The sequence below is a fragment of the Orbicella faveolata genome, unplaced genomic scaffold (assembly GCF_042242905.1).
Source record: "Orbicella faveolata isolate gen_17 unplaced genomic scaffold, um_ofav_v1 contig_35, whole genome shotgun sequence".
NCBI lineage: Eukaryota > Metazoa > Cnidaria > Anthozoa > Scleractinia > Merulinidae > Orbicella > Orbicella faveolata.
In genome coordinates this window covers 6,837,501-6,843,705 of record NW_028301564.1, presented here as the reverse complement: position 1 = coordinate 6,843,705, position 6,205 = coordinate 6,837,501, and the positions used below count along the sequence as shown (strand labels likewise).

General features: G+C 40.5%; 1 pseudogene; it reads right to left on the bottom strand.

Moving 5' to 3' along the window:
* Positions 1-3,301: 3,301 nt before the first annotated feature.
* Positions 3,302-4,623, bottom strand: LOC149102793 (uncharacterized; annotated as a pseudogene).
* Between the last annotated feature and the right edge of the window lie 1,582 nt (positions 4,624-6,205).

The window sequence follows — 6,205 nt, the reverse complement described above, 5'->3', positions numbered from 1 at the left end:
TAATCAAAATTCTCTCTAATCCTGGGTTAGTTTAATCAGGCTTTGAACAATGCGGCCCTGGGAATTTGAGACTGTGGTGACTTAATTATGTATCAGTATTGGTACAATATTGGTTTATTGCAAGAGATATATGGAGAGACTGTTGCTAAGTTTAAATGTATATCACTCAAGTGAAATATAGTCTCCTCAAGTCGCCTAAAATCGCCTTAAGTCGCCTAAAATTGCCTAAAATTGCCTTAAGTCGCAATGTGTTTTCTGCCAATTTGGCTTAAGTCGCCTAAAGTCGCCTTTATTCGGCCAAAGTCGCCTTAAGTTACGGCGACCAAAGCTCCCAGAGTAGGGCTATTTTGGTCAATCAGAGCACCTGTTAGGAATAACAATCCCGCCCCTTTTCTGTGGCTGTTTGCGGGAAAAGAACACGCACTTGGTGCGTTTGGACGATACTACAGATACGATGTATTGTGGAAGGTAACTAATTCATCATATTGTAATTTAATTAACGTTGGTAAATTGCAAAATAGGCAAAATATGGCTTTTTTTATGAGGTTTTCTTCATATCTAGGTGTCGACATTTTCCAGATTTAGTTGAATTTCTCGAATTTTCCGCCACAATTTCAGTAGCTTTACTTCTTAGAGCGCGCTTTTAAAAATATGAAAATTTGCATTTCGACATACCGCGGTATTTCAAGAGCTGGTTCAGTCCATGAAAATGCCGATAGCATTTTTATTTTAGCTCCGTAATATTCAAGCGAAAGTGGAGGAATAATTGCACAACTGTCGTCACACATGAGGCGTCCTTTTTGAAAAGAAAAATATACTGCGTCACTGACAACGAAACGTAGAGTGCCGCATCCATTCGAATCAAGGACTGCCCGGCACAGAACTGGAAAAATTATGCGTCAAATGCTTTTGCCTCTTAGCTTTATTTAGCCTCGCACACAATACTTTGAATTTCTAAAAAAATTGGCGGGGCTGTGCGGCCCGCTTCCCGAAGCACTTACCCTATTTAAGAGGCTGTCCGTGTAAGAACCGACCACTCGATTTTCGGCCGAAAACAGAATTTCTTCAAATTTTCTGTGTGCGACAGTTATGTTGCGGTCAGGTTAGCGCTAGAGATCACTAGCGTGCTTGCTTTTGACGTCACTGTAGCACGTGTTGGAATGTGAGAATTCATGTTGGGGTCAAACTGCAAATTCGCTGCATGCTTGTTAGAAAGTGTTGACATACGACTGTCAGTTTTCGCGTCAGTTTGTAGCGAGTCGCGATGAATGTACATTTGGCTTCGTTGCTTATTTTTTTCTTGCTGTACCGATTACGTTGCATAAGAAGAAACACTGCTATAAGACGAAGAAGGAGAAGGTTGTTTTTATTCCTTCAACGTGGTTTATTGACACATTCCCTGCCAACAGCGACATCAGCCACATTAACGCTTTTAAACGTTGCACATATGCACTTACAAAGCATGCAAACTGAACGGCCGTGGACACTTCGTCGTCCACGCTTTGGCTGGTTCGAGTTGATGCTTGAAGACGAGAGCCAGTCCCGCTATTGGAAGATAGATAGATAGAAACTTTATTAAGAATGTCATCAACCACCTAGCTGGGGAAAAACTCCCCTACTAATACGGGGACATAACAAAAACGAGTTAAATTAGAAAAAAAAACAAACAAACAAACAAAAAAACCTATAGCTATTTACAATAGTAAAATTTAAGTCCAAGTTAAAAGATGTTATGGGACTATGTACAGTGGATTTTATAATACAATAATACATACTTAAAAAAAGTTCTTTAGGACGAGCAGAGGGGACAGCCTCTGCAGCCATCATCTAGTAATGCATCAAGATTGTTGAGATTTCTGATGTTCGTCTTAAAATTGCTGAGAGATGTGGCCTCTCTCATGCTCTTTGGTAATTTTGACCACAATTTGGGTCCTAGATATCTGATCGAGTGCTTACCATATTTCACCGAGTTAAACCTTGGCATCGTAAAGTCAGATTGTCTTAAGTTATACGTACTAGGGTTATTGCTGAAAAAATCACAGAGATAATAGGGGCATAACTTATGTTTAACTTTATACATCAAAGTAGAGAGGTCTTGAAGTCGTCTATTAAGTAATGTGGGCAGACCGGCCCTCGCGAGCAGTTGATTATAGCTTGAGCTGTTGTCCTTAAAAACTGCTCTGAGGCCTCTTTCTTGTATTCTCTCCAGTTTTCTAGTATCGCTAGCTTTACAAAAGTGCCATACTAAGTGACAGTAGGTAACGTAGGGTAAAATGGCGCATTTGAACACTGTTTCAAGATGAACACTTCAGGATGCGTAAGGACACGTTTCTTCGGTGAGTTAACCTTGTTTCTCCGGAAATTTCAAGGAGAAACACGAGGTTACGAAAAGCCATTCCTCCAGCTAAGCGAGTGGCAATTGCTTTGTGGAGGTTGGCTGGAGGTGGAAGCTTTCGCGAAGTTGCTACACACTTTGATGTGGGAAAGTCATCATGTGTCACAATCACCAAAGAATTTTGCCGCGCGCTGAACAGATTTTCAAGACGTTTTATCAAATTGCCAGTCAACCACCATGACACGACAAGAGCCATTGCACTGTTTCAAGATGAATGTAAAATTCCCCAAGCAGTTGGAGCAATTGATGGGACTCACATCGAAATAGTGGCCCCAAAGAATCCTTTCGATTATTTTGATTGACAACACCGCAATAGCGTGATCATGCAAGCTGTTGTTGGAGAGAATCTAATGTTCTTGGACACCGCAATTGGTTATCCAGGTAGTATGCACGATGCTCGAGCCCTACGGAATTCCGAGCTGTACAGGAAAGTAGTGAATGGAAATATTCTGAGGGAACCCGTGGTAAATATAAACGGAAACGATATTCGACCTCTGCTGCTCGGGGATGGGGCATACCCTCTCCTTCCATGGCTGTTAAAGCCTTATCCTAACAATATCGTTTTAAACCCGACTCAACGACGATTCAACAAAGTGCTCTCCTCAGCAAGAGTCACTGTTGAACGGGCTTTTGGTGTTCTCAAAGGAAGATGGAGAATTTTGCTAAAGAGAATGGATAACAGGTTTATCAATATACCGGAAGTAATCCTCACATGCTGCGTTTTACACAATTTTTGTCAAGAAGCAGGAGAAGAATTTGACGACCCTGAGATTTTGAGAAGAGTCGTTGCAATTGAGAGAGAATATTTGCAGTCCAGACGTCTACATCACGCTGTACGTAATCCGGGAGCTCAAGCCGTTCGTCAAGCAATAGAAAGTAACTTATAATGACTTGACAACTTGTAGGTTATCCTAGAAACACAACTGTTTATTGTTTTGTTTTGTTACATAAGCATATGCACGTTTAAAGCTTTTTTAATTTCAATGAAGAGTGAACAGTTCATGAATAGAATTAAAAAATAAGGAGATTTATAACATACATCTCACAATACATTGATATAATGGAATTGTATTTTATCTATTACCAATGTAACGAAACTGTCACGCAATTAGTGTAAAGAGCAAAAGCCATGTCCCCATCCTTTTCTAGCACTCGTTATATTCCATGTTTTTTGTTTCATGATCAAGTAAGTTTTCACTTATTTTTTCAAAAGTTCTGCCATGCGAAGGAAAAATTCCTGATCCCTTCTTCTGCTTTCTTCATCGATTTTCCTCTACTCGATTTCCATCTGGAGCATAAGCTCCTCTGCTCTTGTTTGTGATCGCTCAATCGCTTCCACTTGAGCGTTCTGCATTTCGAGTATTTTTGAAGACAATTCAATGAAAGCATTTTGATTGCTTTCTTTACTTTTTCTTGCTTTCTTCTGAGCAGGCTCGTCGGCCTTGGCCTTCTTTCTTTTGTTTTTTCCTTCCTTTGGAGAGGAATCTGCGTTGCCATCGGAGTCGCTTGAATCAGCATGCGAAGATTTGCTTGATGAAGGCGAATTACTTGTAGCGGATTCGCTGCATGACTGAAGCACCCCGGGCATTTTCACAACTGGTCTTCTTTGAGCCCAAAACCTCTTCAAAGGCATCAAAGAATGGACTGGTTTTTGCTGCACGTCCGGTCTGCGAATTGTTGGTCTTCGCATCTTTGTAAGCCTGCTTCAAGTTTCGTAGTTTGTCTTTACATTGCTTTATTGTTTTAAAAGGGCCTGTCTTGTTGACCGCTTGAACAATCTTCTGCCAGGCCTCCAAACTTCTACTACTTTCCACTTCTTCCACCCTTTCCTTCCATTCCCCGACAAGCACCGAAGTCTGAGCGTCAAACCACTTGGTTTGGCTTGCTTTCGCGCCATTTTCGTCGCTTTGACTGCTTGACTCTGTTTCAGGTCTACACTTTTCTGATGAGGAGGAAAACATCTCTTCAGCGCCGTCTGCATCCCGTATAGGTCTTGGAAAATGTGCAGTGTAAAAAGGCTGAAAAGGGGCAGCTGAAGGAAAAGTGGCTGCTGAACGCTCGATAGCCGAGCCCGGGAATTGTGAAACAGCGCCATAGTTGTTCCTCTCGGTTGCATGGCCCGTCTGCCGAAAAGGTCTAACATTGCCTTGAAGTGGAAATTGCACTGGATAGCAATGGTCATAAGTTGAATCAAGGAAGGGATTCGGTGAAGTGTGATCCCGAGACATTCTTTTTCTACGAATTTTTGCCGCCTGTTTGCAATACGGGAAACTCTGATGCTCTGAATAGAATTGACAAAGGTCACCAATGAAGCAATCAAAAGTGCTGCTTCCCCATTGGACAAATCGCGTAAGAAAAACATATCTTATTTATTTAGCACAGCTCAAGAGCAGTACACACCGCTCTTGAGTTGAGCTTCGGATCCTTTGTACTTTTAGTTACTCTGGGGTTAGATTTCAAACAAGCACATGGTCATACTCTTGATTGGTCACACCGAATATCGTGCTTGAAATTTGCTATGTAAACAAAAATGACATGTCAAGCAAGGTTCTAGCGCGAATCTGACCGCAACATTAGTCCATATGATAAATAAAAATGGCAATAATTTGGCTTTAAGTGCTATTTTTCAATATTTCTGGCGACGATTTCCGAGTACGGTCCAAAACCGTAAAAACCATTCTGTTTCGAGTCAAATTTAGGCGTTGCGCTGAAGGAGCTGAAAAATTACGCTTTTACTTAAATACAATAAAACTTACAGATAATTTTATTTCATGTTTCTTCTTTCGATTGACGGTAAAATATTTAAAATCGGGCTCAAGAAAAATTAATCATTATTTTTTGAAAATGCCCTACAGAGAGCCTTCGCAAAATTTTAGCGGGCATGCTGTTGGTTGAAGGAGTGTTTCTCAAAAGTATAACGTGATTTGGAGCCCTGACAAATATCCATGTTTAGTGGTAGGGCTAGTGTACCGAGAACAGGAAAAAAACTTTGGGCACTAACCTTTTGGAACTACAGGAGTACGATCAACATAGCTAATATTCAGACGCGAAAGCTTGCGTGACACAATTTCGCACCGATTATTGTTCCTAAGTTTCCCACATAAATTCTTAAGTCTCCCGCATGAAATATTACCTTGAAGCAAATATTCTCAAAACGTGCTTTTTGCTCTGGATAAGGCATGAAAAGCCTTAAATTCAAGAAATATTCTTCCAATTGGGAATTTATAAGCTAAAATGAGCGGCTGCGGTTTAATATTCTGTCTGGCCTAAAAGCTGTTTCTAAAATTCAGTTAAATAATTAAGGTTTGGACTCTATGTAAAAGGACACTCATATTTAACAACTAGAACCGTTAATCATATGATTTAATGCCTAGAAATGAAACATTATTGTTCACTAGTGTACTTCAGCTGTAGCGGGAATCTAAAGAAAACGTAGATTTCAGTCGTCTACATTGTAGCACACTAGAATGTCCAAGTTATTTATAGCATGTCACGGACATTCTTACCGCGTTGTTTTAAAGTTGCAATAACAATGACTGCAAGATTTTCATGCTGAATTATACGCTTTCTATCTTTGGCTCCATTTTCTTTGAAATAGCGTTTATCTCTTTTTACCAGCATTGTTGGTCAAGTAATTCTCTTCAGCGAATTCAATCTATACAAATTTGGTGCAGGCTCACACCGCGATGTGTCAATAGGGAGTTCATAGTTCCTGCGAGCCAAAAAAAACCACAAAAACAAAAACAAAGAACAGAATGGGCGCCTGGAATTCAATGTTTATTCTACTCGCTGTGTTTCCGATGGCTTGCA